This window comes from Plectropomus leopardus, chromosome 9 (assembly GCF_026936395.1).
Source record: "Plectropomus leopardus strain MGB_pleo_1.0 chromosome 9, ASM2693639v1, whole genome shotgun sequence".
NCBI lineage: Eukaryota > Metazoa > Chordata > Actinopteri > Perciformes > Serranidae > Plectropomus > Plectropomus leopardus.
Genome location: NC_142184.1, coordinates 7,690,936 through 7,708,650, shown reverse-complemented (window position 1 = coordinate 7,708,650; position 17,715 = coordinate 7,690,936). Strand labels below are relative to the sequence as shown.

General features: G+C 40.9%; 1 long non-coding RNA gene across 3 annotated transcripts in view; it reads left to right on the top strand.

The window, feature by feature from the left end:
• The window catches only part of LOC148188675 (uncharacterized), a 33,893-nt gene extending 18,688 nt beyond the window's left edge, over positions 1-15,205 (top strand). The window contains exons 5-7 of one of the 3 annotated variants that reach the window (XR_015777412.1): positions 3,670-3,801; positions 14,814-14,897; positions 15,060-15,205. This is a non-coding gene — a long non-coding RNA (uncharacterized LOC148188675). The other 2 variants (XR_015777410.1, XR_015777411.1) reach the window with 2 other exon arrangements.
• The last annotated feature ends 2,510 nt before the right edge of the window (positions 15,206-17,715 follow it).

The following is a 17,715-nucleotide window of genomic DNA, read 5'->3' as shown; positions in this document are numbered from 1 at the left end:
ACAGAACTATTAAAAAAACAACTATATGGTTACAAATTCAGTGATATTCCAGATTAAGCTACCTAATAGCAACCTTATAATGCAAGAAAACAAAATTAACATATCTTTCCCAGGTTTCTATTAACTATGGTGCATAATTCTCCAATTTATGTGGAATTATTTAGGAGCAGCTGATTCTCAAATTTTGATATCAGTGCAGCCAGCAAAGACTTTTTAAAGCGGTCCTTTTTAACATTTGCACCATGCAACAACATCATAACTCTGACAATAAACTAAAGCAACCAAGCGTGAGTGGATGCCTCTCTACCACAGGGTTTCAGTCTTATTTGTGGAGTAATGGCTTGAACTGAAGTTGCCAATAAGAAAATGGTCTGAAAATGCTTTGAAAATGGTCAGCAGTAATAGAAAATTGACGGAATTTGTAGTTAATGGGCTTTAAAAACAAACCAACAAACAAAACCAATACAAAAACCAAGGCTGTTGATATGGACCTTGAAATCACTCTGTTTCTGGATACACACCAGCGGCTTTGATTCTCACAAGATCCATGTAATTATTTCTGAATCAAGATAATTTTTCTCACCACTTACTTCTCACAGACTCCTCTGACATTTCATCTGATCCTCCCATCATACCAGTACTACCAGTACTTTTTTTGTTTTTTAATTACTCTGGCCTTCCACCTCGGCAGAGGTCATTATCGTTCACATCACACGGGTTATTACAAGACAACGAGGTATTTCTTCATAGCTCCTCAGCGGCTGAGGTCTGGCCAGATCCTGATGAGCTGAGGTGGGTCCGTCCAGAAAAAGTGGACGCGCCCATGACAGCAGCTCCTCAGGGAGTCCACCCCTCCTTGTTACCAATGGAAACCAGTGTGTTAACACACACACAAAAGTTTACTCATATGTTCCGGGTTGTCTGTGTCCCCTGGTTGCAGGGGTGTGACATTTAGGGGGGATCTGTGGATTTATATGTTATATATGATGCATGTGCATATGTGTGTGAGTCAAAGTGAGGCAGATGGTGCTGAGGGATGGGGGCTGTGTTGCAAAAGGGGAAAATTTTGCCCTAACAGCTCCCGTACCTAGGCAGAACGCGCACAGAGGCCCGTGCCAAATCACTAATAGAAACCAGACACATGGCGCATGAGGAGTTTCACTGCTGAGCTCCAGTGGGAACCACTGGAGGAGTGACGGAGGAGAGGAGGAGGTGGGGGGAGGAGAAGTTAAAGGGATGGTTCAGATTTTTTTGAAGAGGGGTTTGTTACGGCGTACTGATCCATAGACAGTTTATTACAAACAGTAGATGTCAGTCAGCAGTTTGGAGAAGCAGGTTGGAGTCTGGCATGGAAGCAATGTATTGTTGTTAAGGGGAACTGAAGCTGTTAACTGCTTTCCTGTCGAAACAGGCTCTCTGATTGAAAGGTAAAGCAGTGAAAATGCTCTCCATGTAGCATACACTTAAACTAATAATGATTTTCTTAGATGAGACTTTTTTAAGTGGCTAAAATACATCTTGTTGGTGACTCCTCCACAGTAGTGCATTGCTCAGCTTCTGTGTCTCCAAACTGGGGGTGTGCCGACTGACATCTACTGACTCTCCCTGTAAGAAGGCAAAGAAAGACGGAAAGAAACAGTTTGGTAGATAACAAACTTTTAACCGTAATTTGCCCTTGGAGGCTGCCCGAGATGCGTCAACTCCCTCCGAGATTTCTCCATCCACTTGAAAGATGAGTACAACTTACTGATAACGGGGAAGCCAGCATAGCACTTAACTGAGATAATTCCTCAAAACTGAGCCCACTGTATGTGAGAAAAACACTCCTTTTCTTGACGTTTTATTGATTTGGCTTTACAGATAAAGTAACCTAACTGCAACCACATGCACACACATACATACTGATAACCACCCAGCGTCAACTCTGAACTCATTTGACGGCACGTTGAAAAAAAGCCAGCAGTGTGTTTGAAGATAAACACCGTCAGAGAAAATGTGGAAAGTTGAGTATGGTGTAATAGCGTCTTTTTTTTTATTAGACAAATTATGTCTGAAATGGGAATTGAGGGGGAAGAGCTGGAGTGTAATTTGGGACGTTGGGACTTCAGATCGAATGATTCATGGTCATTTTTTTGTGAATCAGATTTTTTGTCATGACCAGCAGACCTTTTAACCTCTTAGCTGCCTCTCGCCTCCTCTCGTCTTCTGTTCCCTCTCTTTGCCCCGAGAAGCTCCATGCCGGTCATGTGTAAAACATCCGAGCGAGTCAGAACAGAGGCTCCACTTCAGTCTCTCTCCTCCTGCTTGAACTGAACGTCAGGTCATGAGCAGGGACAGTGAGTGCCAGTGAGCTGCGCTGATAAACGCTGCTGAGAACTACACTGCCTTATTTAGAATCACAGCTGGGAGAGGGTTTGAGTCACAAGGCTTCGGCAGCACAGCTCCTCCTGAGGGAATTCATTAGGGAGAATGAATCAGCATTTAAACACAAACATTAGGTGTTGGTGTTTATTTCCAGCAGGCTTTGTGAGGAACAGGTATTACCATGAATGGTCAATTCCTCCTCGCAGTGAGACATTTAGTCTCCAGGTGGTGGAGATGAATCAGCTGCCAGAGCTGTGCTGTCACTTCCTGAATGAGTCTTAGAGAGTGGAAACTAAATGGTAATATTTCATTTTAGTTTCATTTCGAACAACTTGTAATATGGAGATGCTGTGAATAATATGAATGTGGAGGGAAAGTACACAGCAAAGGTCGTTCATACCGAAATTTATTGTGCCATTTAAAATGTCAAGAACATCTTATAAACCATCTTCTGTTCTTCAGATATCAAAATCAGCATGAGTGTGAAATACAGGGTCTCAAACAAGTTTATAGAACTTTAAAAAATATACCTTTATTTTCTTTATTTTAAAGTTTATCTAATTGTTTATTTAATTTTTGATTTATAGTTTTAGCATTTGACTTTAGATAAAGATTACAAATACAGACAAAATCAGAAGTGGAATCTGGTTTGTTACCAAGTAGGTTTACACACACAAGGAATTTGCTTTGGTGCATAACACGAACATAGTAAGTATTGCAAAAATCAAGAAACAAATAAAGGCTTTAATATAGTGATAATTAAATATGAGAAAATGCTATTTCAAACATGTAAGACATATCTGAATTACAGTGAAAGAGCTGTGCCGTTTTTTAGAAGTTGATGTTTGTGCAGAAATGTGCAAAATTTTCACTGAACGTGCAGAGGTTCACAGTATGAAGTAGTACAAACAGTTCTTTTTTGCAGTATTATTCATTAAAGACCAATGTTTCAGTTTATTTGATGCATTTCCAAATATTTTATTTGAATAACACACTTGTGTAGTTAGTTTGTTGTATTGTTAGTTTAAAGTTTCAAGTCCTTTTTCAACATGACACAGAATTTCATTAACGATGGCTCAGTTCCATTAAGTGTCCCAGTGAGACAGACAGTGAGCCAGCATGCACAACACCATCACCCTGGAATTAACTCACCTAAATTAAACGCTTTTTCATTTTTTTATGTCATCACACTCTGAGGGTCCTGACACACCAAGCCAACCGTCGGCCAGTGTTGGACTGTCAGTGAGCATCTGTTTCCTCCTGTAATGTCTGTAATGTTGTCCCTCCACTGCTTTCTTTCCACAGATTCAGCATTTTGAGTCGGCGTCAGAAATGTCAGAGGCCATCAGTGATTGAAATCACTGATTGGCAGTTCAGCTCAGCTCAAGAGAAGTGATGAACGTAAACAAAGGAGCAAAAGTCAACAAACTTGTTAAGGTAAGATTGTTTTTCGTCAGCCATTGAGCTCTTTCGAATGGTTCCTGATTGTTTGTGTTGTTGTTCACTGCTGCACCGTAAATATGCTTTGTTCTTTTAACCCTGTATTATGTTGTTCATTTGCTACCTTGCTTACTGTCATGACTGTCCCCTGATTTCTTTGTTTTGAATGACAAATACAGACGACTCCTGTCTGCTGGTTTGGAGGGGTATTTTCCAATCCAGGCGCAGAACACAACGTTTGGTTAATCGCTGGTTGTAATCTTTGCGGTGTGTTTATGTGCATCTCTATGGCCAAGACACGGCAATGTGAGGCAATGCAACAGTCGGCTTTCATTGCTGCGAGTTATTGATGTCGGCTTGGTGTGTCTTGGCCTTAAAAACCCACTGTACATGCTTTTCTTATCAGCAAACAGCGGACGAACACACCCCTTTCCCACCAAAATCTGTGCGTACATATGGGTTTTTCAAACATGCGTAAACCTGCTAAGTATGGGTGATAGACTGCATTTCTACTGTGAGTGAACACACCACTGCAGCACATGCGTCTGCCTTTCTGTCAGTTGGCGTGTGTGTGTTTGTTGGTGTGTCCGTGCAATGTCACGGACAGGTAAACAGTAGACAGCAGCAGGAAACTGCTTTTCAGGGGTTTCTTCTCTTTCTATGTCTCTTAATTATTCAGTCTCTCTTTCAAACTTGGTGCAGTATTTGGATTGGTGTTTTAGGAGGAGGGGGATGGTAATTAGTGATGGCTCGTCATTGCATCTTGCTGGTTAAGGAGCTGAAATTACCGTGTTCACCTGGGTGTTCTCATCAATGCAGATTGGAGCTGGAGGCGATAAAAAACAGTGTCTACTGCAGAGTCGTTTGTCCCGGGTGTAGATGCCATTTGCATGCATTCCCATTACATTGAAAAGCCTGATGTTAGTGGGTGTTAGCGGCTTTTTTGTGCAATGGAATAAGGCTTAACTGGTGAGCAAAGCCGAGCAGATGCTTCCCTCAGGAGTTGGTAGAGACCTGATCAGTATATGTACACACAATCTGTAGGTGCCACGACAAGCTTTTGTTGTCAGAAATATTCTCGTTTCCATTTGTGGTCTGTTTGACAGATGCGTTTCAAATAGAGGTAAATGTTCTGTGTAAAGCAGAGGGACGGGCATGACCAAAATGCAATATCAGAACTTATTTGTTATCATATGATGGTAAGTTAGCTTTATATTAGCTGTTTTTGTTTGTTTGTTTGTTTGTTTTTTACCTTAGTTTATATGCAGATATCTTTTAATAGAGACCTGACAAATAGGTCTTCATCCCAGAGGCTTTATTTTCGTCAGACAGTAGCCAGTGGGACCAAAAATTAAGGTAAAAATGAGTGACTTACATGTGATGGACAAAGGACTCCAAATGAATGATAATGCTGCTCTGAGACTGCTGGATGTGCATAAAAGCAGCTTCCTTTGGGAAAAGTGTTGTGGAAACTCTAAGAAATTTCATAAAGAGCCTTTTCTGACTCATCACAGTTTTTGTTGTTTGGCTGCATGTGAAACAAAACTTCCATCTCCTGTTCTAGTTTTATGGGAAGTTAGCTACTGGCAAGATAATGTTTTCCTGTTGTTTTGCACCTGGGTGTTCCACTACTGAAAATTTGTTTTCAGTGCGAGTTAAAGCTCTCTTGTTAAAAATGTATGTTTTGTCATGTTCCCCACAGAGAAGACACCACTCCGGTGTGTAGGTGGTCCTTCACTGAGCCCTGAGCTATATTACATTACCAGTTATGCGCGGTCAGGAAATTTCATTTTGTCAATCCTATAACCATAATGCATATAATGCATATAATAATATAATTGCAGCCGTTTCACGTAAATGCCAGATTAAAGCAAAGTGGGTGTGATTGTCGTGTTTTTCCAATGACGTGAAATAATGCGGCCTTTATTATAGCCTCAGAGAGAGCGATCACATGCAGAGACGTCAACACATTTTGCCTGAAAAACATGTGATGTTAAATATGCTGCAACATTTTTTCCTTTGAAGAGCAGGCGATTCATCAGCAGCACCAAAACACAACATTCCTCAACACAAACGCAGGAAGACTGGGATTGTTTGTGCTCAATACTTGGCTGTGGCAGCGTGGCACTCTCCTTATAATGAATTGTGTGTTCCCTGATAAAACATGCCAAGAGCGCGCATTCAGTGCGACATCCACAAATAGGACGCGTCTCTGTGCTTTGGATGTGGGCTTGGATGAATTTTACCTTTACTGAAGAAAATAAAAGGCAAGACAAAGAAGCTATTTTTAGTCCAGAGCAGGCTGTTTGAACTATGAGAGTAGTCTTACAAGCTGAATTAACGACTGTCCTAAGAGCAAAAAGGCCTACTAAAAAGATTTTCCGTGGAGGCGTCCCAGAGCTGGATGCAGCAGCAATAAAAATACCTGACTGGATTTTCCTTAAACTAAATGATCACGTCACCATGAGCAGATTATGAGACTATGGGTCCCTGGGCACAGATATGCAAAAGGCACCATTACTGCTCCTACACAGGAGCAAGACACACAGACTTTGTGGTGGTTCTGTATCTCTTTAAGGGTATTTCGTGTCTTATTACAGTAATTTTGTGTCTTTTTGAGTACATTTTGCCATTTTTGGGTCATTTTGTGTTGCTTTGTGCTAATTTTTTGCCCTCTTTCTTTGTTTTGCATTTATTTGTAATCTTTTTGCTTCTCTTTAAGGGCATTTTGTGTCTCTTTTAGGTCATTTTTTTAGTTCACTTTGTGTGTTTTGGCAATTTTGTCCCACTTTGTTGTCATTTCTGGTCTCTGGTTAGTTTGTGTCTATTTGTGGTCATTTTGTGTTTCATTTAGGTCATTTTGTATCTAGTTGACGTCATCATTCTTTCTCTGAGTTAATTTTGTGTCTTTGTTGGTTGTTGTTGTCTCTTTTAATGGAGGCAGTGTATGGTGGTGGTCTGTGAGGCCATTAAATTCATCACAACATGTGGAAAGATTTGTTCCAGGCCGTCTGTATCTGTTAGCTTTCAGAAAACGTGCACTAATCATTTGAAGTGAAAACAGAGGGCTCCATCTGTGTCTATATGTATCTAATGTTTGGCATAAATGAGCTCTTAGTCTCTTCTTGTTAGGTGCAGGGTAATTTAGGTGACATTTTTGCAGGTGAAGGCTAGGGGGGGCCCTGACACTTTGGGCCCCTGAGCCTGTGCCATGTAGGTCCATTCAGTAATCCATCCGTGTTGCTTACAACATCTGCGTATATATTTAAAGGCTCTTGTCATATCATTAAACAAATAAATTGGGAGAACAGGTGGAGATTTGTTGGAGATCCTTTAACGTGTAAACTGTGATGACTCAGATTTCAAGTGGAGGAAACAAACCTGCAGCTGTACCGTAATAACACTGCTGACCTCGCAGCCTCTCATTAGAGAGGACACTTCCCCTCTGTGCTGTTTGCTTGTGTGCATGCTTTTAGTTTGTTTGGGATGTAACCCTACCCAGGCAGAGGACATGCTACGTGCAAGTCCATCATCAATCTCAAACCCCCACCAAAAAACTGATATTAGCATGCCAGTCATTTCCCATGACTCCTCATGCTCTGCCTTGGACCCTCACTCATAAAAGGATGTGAGCTACTTCACCAGTCCACTATGGGACGTGACCTCGCTATGACTTATACATTAGTGAGATGACAGACAACCCTCTGCATGTTGGTTCACAGCACCGGCTGATACTACTAATGCACTGATCATAAACCGGCTTCTATATAAGGCTCTGCAGGCGTGCGTGACACCTCGGTGGTCTGGAGAGCATTAACATCAACATTGACTTATAAGGAGGAGCAAGACAGATTAACTGGAGTCAGGGGGGTAGGTGTAACATTTTTATGGCCATTGTGACTCACCATCCCAAACATTGTTTTTTAATGTTTACAGAAGGTGACACAGCTAAAGTATGGTGCATTCTCTTGAGACCTCCTAGTTCAGAAACCACTGTGTTGTTCATTAGCCTCGGCTAAGCGTGGTCTGGACAGGACACACACACACAATACATCAGGAAGTGGTCAGATGGGAGATAAAGTGGGAATAATACTGAATTAAAAGTGTGAGTCACCAGAGCACAAGATGTTAAATTTATTTTTATACTTTTAGCCATGCGAGCATGACCTTAGGGATGGGGATATTAGAGTAATGTCAGTCCACCACTTTAATCCAGACTGAAATTTCTAAACAAAAACAAAAAAAAAAAAGAAATGCATGATCCCCAGATGATGTTGATAGTTGAGTTGTATAGAAATTCACCTCTCGTATAGTTATTAACGTTTAAACTACCTACAGTATACAGACCAAAACCATGTTTTGTACCAGGCTGTAAACATGTTTAATGCTGATGTAGGGCATTTTAACATGGGGATCTACTGGCAACTGCAATTTTTGCCTTGGCCTCATTTTTAATGAATGGATTGTCATGAAATTAAGGGACATTAAGGGGCAATATGCAGCTTACCTGCAGAATTCCTTCAAAATTACCACAAAAAATCCAACATGCAGAGGTTAAGTGTGACCTGGAGTGAACTAGGGCAGTCGCTCCAAGCTGTGGACATTTGATTTTGTAGCCAGGGGCAGCCAAATAGAAGTTGGGGATAATTCAACTTTTAGCAGCAAAATGTCTGCTACTGTAACATGTTAACCTATGTAACAGAGAATTTCTTCCCACCTGAACAGAACAATATGAACAGAAATCCCAGTCACAGAATATTATAATTTTTGCAGCAAGTCACACTTTACATCTTCTTGGTGCGTAATGACATTCACATCAGACTCAGCTGTATTTGGTGGTAATAAGGAATTGTTAGTATGCTGACATACTAAGCTAACATGGACGTCATGATAAACATTTTACCTCCCAAACATCAGCATGTTAACATTGTTATAATAAGCATGTGGATGTTAACATTTTCCTCAAAGCACCGCTGTGTCTTAGTACAGACTCACAGAGCAGCTAGTGGCTGCAGAGTCTCCGTTTTGTTACCATATTAATCAAAAAGTAAACAGTGTGAGTTTATAGGCAGAGTCAGCATGCTGTGTTGAAGGATCCCTCACTGCTTTACTGTGAAAAAATAAACCACAATGATAAATGTGAACCTCCACAACAGGAAGGAACTTGAATGTATTAACCAAAAACATTCAGGAAGCTGTATGTCACACTAATCAGTTTAGATGATACATGATGATAGTAAATGTTGCGCCATTGTCCAACGGTTTTACTGCAAACATGTTGAGGAGTCGTTGTGGGGAACCTTTGTTTCTGCCACCAGCTGTCATCTTCATCAATCTCATGTAGAATTGCCTTCGTCAGTGAGGGAAGTGCATGTCGCCATTCAGCTGATGAAGTGTTGAAAGCTGCCACGATGGTGTTGTGTCTGCTGGTGCCATCAACCGTTCATTGTCATGAGATCTGTTAAGTCACAACACAAGTGGAAGAGGTAAGGGTTTTTCAAGGGTGCAGTGCGCTCTTCAATTATACATCTAATACAAATTTGTACTTGCTTAAAATGGCAGCGGCTGGGTATTTTTGCAACAATAACATGAGGATTTAAAAAGAAATAGAAAATGTTGATGTTTATGTCTATGAATATTAGAAGAAACAGTACCTATATTTATCTATTTTTACTTTAAGTGCAGCCTGTTTTCGTCATGGGAAGTTGGGTGCGACTGTTTCCATATGCATTGTGTCAAACATGTTTAGCTAAGGGAGTGGGTGTGGGAAAGCAGCAGCGGCAAATTGGAGGGAATGTGTGAATGGCTATACGTGTGTGTTGTGTGTGTGTGTGTTTATTTGCGTGTGAAACAATACCCCGAAGCTCTCCAGTGATCACATTGATTCACTGCCCTCTCCTGCTGTACCCCCAGATACACACATTTTACAGCCGCATTCCTTCACTCTGAGCACGCCGGCGGCGGCCTCGCAGCACGCCCGCCCCAATAGCAAAACACAGGAGGGGGTCAGGAGGGGCACGCCATTACTCTGAGAGACAAATAGGCCATCCAAATAAAACATGACACCCTAAACACGAGACCTGAATGCCAAAACTGGACGACTAGCTGTGCACACATGTCTTGTTCAATGTCATCGTTCAACTCAAACATTCCTGTTCACAAGTTTTCACAAGGAAAGAGTTTTGACCTGGTTTTGGAAACATACCCTCTGTGGTTCATTTGTTGTTCTTTCATTATGATAACCTGCAAATATTACCTGCTGTGATCTGGCTCAGAGTGTTATCAGTTTTATGTTTCACTGTTGGTTCTGGTTTTTAAGAGGATTTTCTTATAAGCCCGCCGAACAGTGTTGTTTTGTAGCCGAGTGCTTTTGGTTTGTCAGCCCGGCCACTCTGCCTCAGTGACCTCACATTAAAGGATGTCGAGCATTTTATGCTGCCTCTTAAGGAGTTGTGTTTTTAAGCAAACAAGTTCAGGGAGCTAAGACGCAAACTAAACACTGCATGAGGCAGAGTGCTGGCTGTTGATGCAGGCGGGTTAGGGCGTGGATGATTACTGAATAGGAATGCTGGGCACAGGTCCAGGGGCCCAAAGTGTCCCCTCTGGCCTTCACCTAACACAAGTTAACACGTATCGGCTCAAAATGACCACAAAAAAATGCAAAGGAACTACAAAAAGATACGAAAAACTGCTACAAACAGACACAAGATGACCACAAAAAGATGCAATGGAAAAAAAAGACACAGAATGACTACAAATGGACACAAAGTGACCAAAAGAGACACTAATATACAACAAAGAATCACAAAATGACTTCAAATAGGCATAACATGACTATAAATAGTGCAAAGGAACTACAAATAGACAGAAAACAACAACAAAGAAAGAAAAAAACAAACAAAAAAGACACAAATATATCCCTAAGAGACACAAATTGGCTGCAAAGAGACACACAATGATTGAAAAAGAAACACAAAACAGCTACTGGGACACACAAAATTACTGCAAAGACAAAAAAAGGCTGCAAAGAGACAAAAGAACAAAAGAGGCACAAATATGACAAAATGACAATGCAAAGTAATTACAAAGAAAGAAACATAGAAAAACCACGAAGATCAAAACAATAATAAAAGGAGACACAAAAAGGACAAATACATACAACTAAATCTCGGGACACAAATTGACCATTTAAAGAGAAACAATAACAAACACATGCAAAGAAACTACAAAGGGACACAGAATGACTACGGAGACACAAAGACCAAAAAAAGACACACATACATACAAAGAGACATAAAATGTCTACACAAAACAACTACAAAGACAAAAAATATATTTGAAAAAGACACACATATACAACAAAGAGACATAAAATGACCTTAAAGAAACACTGAACACCCACAAGGACACACAAAATGATCACACAGAGACACAAAGCCCTAAATAGATGCAGGACAACAGCGCAAAAAAAGGAAAACCCAGTACAAATCTGTGTATCTGTCTCCAAGGTAGGAGAGGTGGTGGGGCCTTTTTGCATGTCCTTGCCCAGGGATCCAGTATATCATAATCGGCCCGTGTGTGAGGGGACACTTGTGTGTATTTTGGACTGTAAAACGAGGCTGCAGGAGCTGGTAGCGGGGTCGTTTTCCCCCCAGCAGCTTGCAGGCTTGCTGCTTTACTGCTCTGACTGATTAACAGATGTACATAAAAAACACAACTGCTCATTTTCAGGCTTTTTGTGGGTGTTTTTAACAAGTCCATGTAAACAATGGATGCTGTTTGGACCATCTTGCTCCCCACACACCTTGTCTCAATTTGTCTGGATTGACAGTTAAAGCTTACAAGAGGAAACCATAATGCAGAGGGATGGGTGAACTTTGCCTTGTAAGGAGCCTCGGGAATGATTTCTCTGTCTCAAACAATCATATGATTCACTCTGCTACTACGTTGCTAAGAGCTTGTGTTGAAAACAATGGACGGTCCATGCAGCAACTCGGGCCAGCTCAGGACTTCCACCCCTTCATGACAAATCTGTCATCCAGAGTGCAATGCCTCAGACTGGCTGGAGCAATCAGCAACACCTCGCCACCCTTTCCTTCTTGTACATGGGGAATGTTACAGAGCTAAGAAAGCAAAGCAGATAGGAATTAAGTGTGTGATTGTGTGTGAATGTAACGGATGCAAAGAGTAGGAACTGGCTGAAACAGGAAGCCCAGTCAGGCTTTTACATTGGAGGAATTTCCTGCCTGTAAGATGTGTATCGCTGCATTTCAGTTAAGGGTAAAGAGAGAGAGAGGAAGAAGACGGAGGAGGAAGGAAAAGTTTGCTCTGTGTTTAAAAGGCTTTTTAAGAAAGGTTTACTGATTAGATTGAGGATCTAAACCACAGTGGCTCATTCTTCTCAAAGACTTACACGAGAACAGTATATCCCTCTGTTCACAAACCACATTTTCCAACATTACCATCAATTTCCCTGCTCAACAAGACGTTTTATCCACAAACTAAATGAATTACAAATAAGATACATCCATAAGGAACTGCTTAAAGGAACAAACAGAAAAGGATAAATCCCCGATTGTTGTCACTGTTGACTTGTGTGTGTACAAACTATCAAGTTGCCTGTTGTGGCCTTTATTTGCTGTCTGTTCCCGAGTGGTAAAATGTTGTTTATTCTGAGACTTTAAAACACTTAACAGTTGCTCTAATGGCAGTGGGGTGTCTCTCCACCCTGACACCCCCCCCGGAGCCCACCAGTGTCAGCTCACTGTTTGTGCTACAAAGAGAAATGAAATGAGGGTGAGGGCTGGTGCCTCAGGGATTAAATAAATGGCTAAAAGTTGTAGCGATTGTTTGCTGAATTATATGCTGCGTTTCCACTGCATGGCATGTCTCAGCTTTACTTGAATCATTCTCTCTTTTTTTTTTTTTTTTTGGTTCTCCATTAGCAAAAAGTTTCGGATGTTATCTGGTACTTTTTTTGAGATCACATCAGAAGAGATTCAGAGTGAGCTTAAGCGATACTAGAAGATGGAGTTAAAACAGTGCAGACCACTGACTGTAAGAGAATCGTTCCTACAATCACAGCACATCCTGTATGAATGCATGCTTTTTTTAATAGCCACGATAGTGTCAATAGCGACCGAAATTATTTTACTTCCTTCACCTAGGGTTTAAACAAATGTCTGCTTGAATACCACGCTGTAGTCACTTGGCAAAGTACAAAAGTTCCTGCGTTTGGTTGATGATGAAAAGTCAAGGCAAGGCAAGTTTATATCACATTTCGGCAACCTAAAATACTTTACATAAAACATCAACAGCATCGAAACAAAGTGCAAAAGAAACAAATACAATAAAAAATGCCAGTAAAGACGTAGAGAATAGTAAATAAAACACACCGTGTTTGTGTTTGTTGAAGATGGTGTCTGAATTGCCTACATTGAGGGGGTGTCTGCCGTATAAAAATAAACTGAGAAAAGTAACTAGTACCGAAAGCAAGTCGAGTACAGTCAAGCCAAGCTGTATCATGAAGTGGAAATTCAACATTAACATCTAAATCACAACTTAAAAAAATTTTTTAATGAAATTTGACACGCATTTTTATGTTTTTTTTTAGGTGTTTCAGTCACTTTTTGAACGTCTCATGTCCATCTGACAGCACAAACACACTTTTAATCAACAATAGCCTCAATTTTACTTGTGTTGTACATGCATAACTGTAAACTGAGGCATATTTGGGGGTTTTAGCTGTGTTTTCGTCTTTTTTATGCATAAAACTGGAGTGATTGTGTTTTGTGCTCTGAGCACTGCCAGCGGTGGCGTACAATATGAAGCTACTGTGAGAGGCCAGTTAGGGGAAACAGCCTTTTCCTGTCCAAAATCCACTCACTAATGAACTAGTTTGTCATTTTCACACTATAATTTTTGTAGGGTTTATTAAGCCTTTTTCCAAAAATACTGAACTTAAAGGAGATAAAGGATAAATTGCTTTCTTTCAGAGAGTAACATGAGAAGATCCCCACTCTCATATCTGTCTGTTAGATCAGACTTTAGATTCAAACTTAGTTGTCCTTGAAAGAAGAAATTTGTTTTCACAGTTTACACAGAAATATTTAGCTAGAGCAAGGCGGTGGTTAGTTTAACTTACTATAAAGAGTGAAAACAGACAAAAGAGGTAATCCAAGAACCAGCATCTTAAAAGCTCACTAATTAAGAAATAGTCAGACACATAACCCTCGTAAAACCACAACTTGTTGTTTTCAAAATTTTGACCTATAACTATTATATTGTGAAGGAGACAGCAGACAGGTGACAGTATATTTGCTTTTATGTGTAACCAGATCTGTTTAACTGCAAATTGTAAAGAACTACAAAGTGTAAAGCAAAAGATATGCAGTTGCACAAAAACAGAGCTCACGCCTTCATATCTTGATATAACTGTGAATATAATGGCACTAAGTGGCCTTCTAGTTGTGCTATTAATAATTTATCCCCCTATATTGGAAAACACGTGCTCAGTTACCAGGAAGGAAGAGAGTTAATATATGTGTGTGTGCATGGGCTCGCATATGTATGTGCCTGGCCTTGCAGAAGTGCCAATGTGTCATGTCTATATTTAAAATAGTTGGCCAGCTGTGAAGAGTCCCGTGAAATGCTCTTTAAGTGTTTTGCTGTACTTCAGATCTGTTGCCATAGCAGCCAAATGATGATGTCAAAGCAGAGGCATTGGAACAAAACCACACCCCCTTTTTCAACGGAAATCACAGTTGGAGGGAGATGGAAAATACTGTTCAGTTAGCCAGACCCAATTACGCGTCATTGAAAAGCAGAACAGGCTCTGGCTTCAGACACAAAATATGCTTAACGTGACTTGTGTACACTGGCTGGTGGGTTGAGTTGCTACTGGATGACACAAACATGAGTGAAGAGGGGGCAAACACTTGAAAGCAGTAGTTCACCTCTCTCCTGGGAAATACTGATCCGTTACGATGTCAAATACATACTTGTTACAGATATCATGAGAGCTGTGCCATCCAATCAGGCAGATGCTGAAGAAGACAGTGACTGAGAGCTGACCTGTGTTTTCTATTTCCAAGGTATTTGCTCTGACTAACCTCAGACATGAGGTAATGGGCCCCAGGGCACAGATATGCAAAACGCCGCACCACCTCTGCCAAATAGGAGCAAGAGACAAAGAGACCATGCTGTAGGACCACTTGTAAGTCACGTCTTTATGACTCTTTTGCATTTTTTCACAGAACCAAACAATGGCAACATCATCCCACACCAGTGAGGGATTATAAAGTGCATGCTGGCATTGTGGAACCAAAAGTGTGATGTGTAACACAACAACATCAGCCTCTAGTTCCGAAGTCCAACCTTTGGCCCTTTTCTGCAAATCATCCCCCATTTGTCCTATTCAACAGAGGCGAAAAACCCCAAAAAATAATCTTTAAAAAAAAAATGACTGTAACGACTCTTAATGGATTCAGCTTTTCTGAATATCAATAAACACAAATCGGAGTGACCTACCTATCATTTTAAATCATCTGTGTGCTTGCAGCTGATTGCACAGACATGTTCTCAGTTCAGAGCTTGCAGTTGATGGGGTTTCTAAAAACCAAACTATGACTTCAGAGGGAAAGTTTGAACTCCAAATCATTTTGATGGCTACATATAATCTGTCTTTCTGTCAACCACGCCTTGAATTCTGCCTCATCCACAACTCATCCGGACCTAAAAACAGAACGAGAGAATGAGACCCCCTCCAGGATTAGAGCTTTGAACCATCAAGTGCCCCCAACAGCTGTGATCCGGCCCCCCACCCAGACCCTCCGGATTTCTCCCATCGGTCTACAGTCAGACTTTGCTCTGTGTCGCGGAGCTTCAAACCAGTTATAAATATGAGCAGCACTTGACGGAGAGTTCATGTTGCTGCTGCCACACAACCAAATTTGGCCCCTGCATTCAATCCCCGAGGCTTCGAGTGAATCAGCTAAACCAACAGTCACTAATTCCAGCCATCCAGGATAGGTTTATTAAAGGTCTCATTTCAGCGAGTAGTTGCTTTTCGCAGCCTAACCACTTTCCTCGGTCTCGTGTGACTCAGAGGAATACGAAATCTTCCCACACACCCCCCTCAAAGTGCACCAGAGGACATCATATGCCCGAATCGGATCAACGCTGTAATTAGATAGAAATACATGTGGATCACACATTGAGCTGCAAGGGTGTGTGACAAAAAGTGTAATTAGTGTGGAGTTGTGTAAATAAAAGTCTCTGCTTTATTATGAGAAATGTATATTTGGGAAGTTTATTTGACCAGTGGAGGAGCGGCAGTTTATATTCCTGGTTGATATATATATATATATATATATATATATATGTGTGTGTGTGTGTGTGTGTGTGTGTGTGTGTGTGTGTGTCCTTTATTTAACCAGGTAAAAGTCTCATTGAGATCTAAATTCTGTTTTGAAAGAGTGATCTGGCCAAGATGGCAGCATGTACAGTAGGCGGGTTTCCATTACAAAATTGTGCAAAACTTAAGCAATTTTTTCAAAATGTTGGTAAAACACAATTGCGAGATGACTGCGTTTACGTTGAGTGGTGTTATGCAACTTCTTCTCTCATGATAACATTCCTAAAAGCATGGCGATGGATGTTCAAAACATTAGCAGGTTTACTTCTATTGCAGCCACAGCACTAGCCGTCATTATTTCCAGTTGAAGGTGATGTAAGTGTGTTATGCGCCTACAATAAACACTAGCAGATGTGTACAACCTTCACACAGCATAAAGAGCAAGCACAATATTCAGTTAAAATGCAACACCAAAAAAAATGTCTGAAAATTTGAGAAGCAATCACTTTGACCAAGAGTGTTATTTTCTCAGTCGTTTAAAACGGACATAAATTCTCCGTTAGTAATCAGCTGAGAAAATGTCAGGCCCTTCTGTAAGTTATTTCGGTAAGAAGGGGCGGCAATTTAAATGTTTTTTTTGCATAGTTCTGTGTCTTCTGAGTCTTGGGGACCAGCATCAAGAATATATTGTGGGACCATGAGGTCATCGGTGCATGGTAGCAGTCGTATTGGGGATATTTTGGCTTCATTTTTGTGCAGTGGGATGAAGTGCCTCGTCCGTCTTTATATGCAGTCTTGGGTAGATGCATGCTTCTTTCTGATATGTGGCAGTGGGGGTTGGTGGGTGGAGTTCGGTAGAAAGAAATTAGTTCCTACATAAAACTGCTCACATCAAGGTCTGTGGATTATCTTTAGTAACCGTCTGATTCTGGAAAGAGACATTGCTGTTGAGTTTTTCAAAAGTATTTCTTGGCACTTTGAACGTAAAGCAGAGTGCAATCTAGTTACATTATATTGGAGAAAAGGCAGACATCTCTACGGCCGATATCTCCAACACTCAGCAACTTACACCAAAACAATCTAGACTGCTAAGTAGAACTACAGGTGAGAGTAAAAATATTCAGTTTTGATTTAGGATGAACTGTGCCTTGAAGGCTATTAGTGCTCACAAGGGCAAAAAAACCCAACTGATTGATAAAAGCTTGAATGTCTGAAGTCATAATCCACCATATGCTGCATCGGTTGGCCATGTGAAGTTTAGTTAACCTTCCCATCATCTATCATGCCGCCCTCTATAGCAACATCTTCAGTCACAAATGCTCAAGATAACTGTGAAAGGAGGATTTTTTGGCCATTGTTCTTTTGGTTAAAATGTCACAGATAAGAAAGTCTCTGAGCTCAAAGTGACCACATTGGCACCACATTGGTAAACATATACTCAGAGATAGGTCAGTGAATCAGAAGTGCTCTCTTCTTCTTTTTAGGGAATCACAGGCTCCTCCTTCCCCAAACTTTTTGTCACGGCTGTGGGAACTCCCTGCTGCTTGTATCATGAG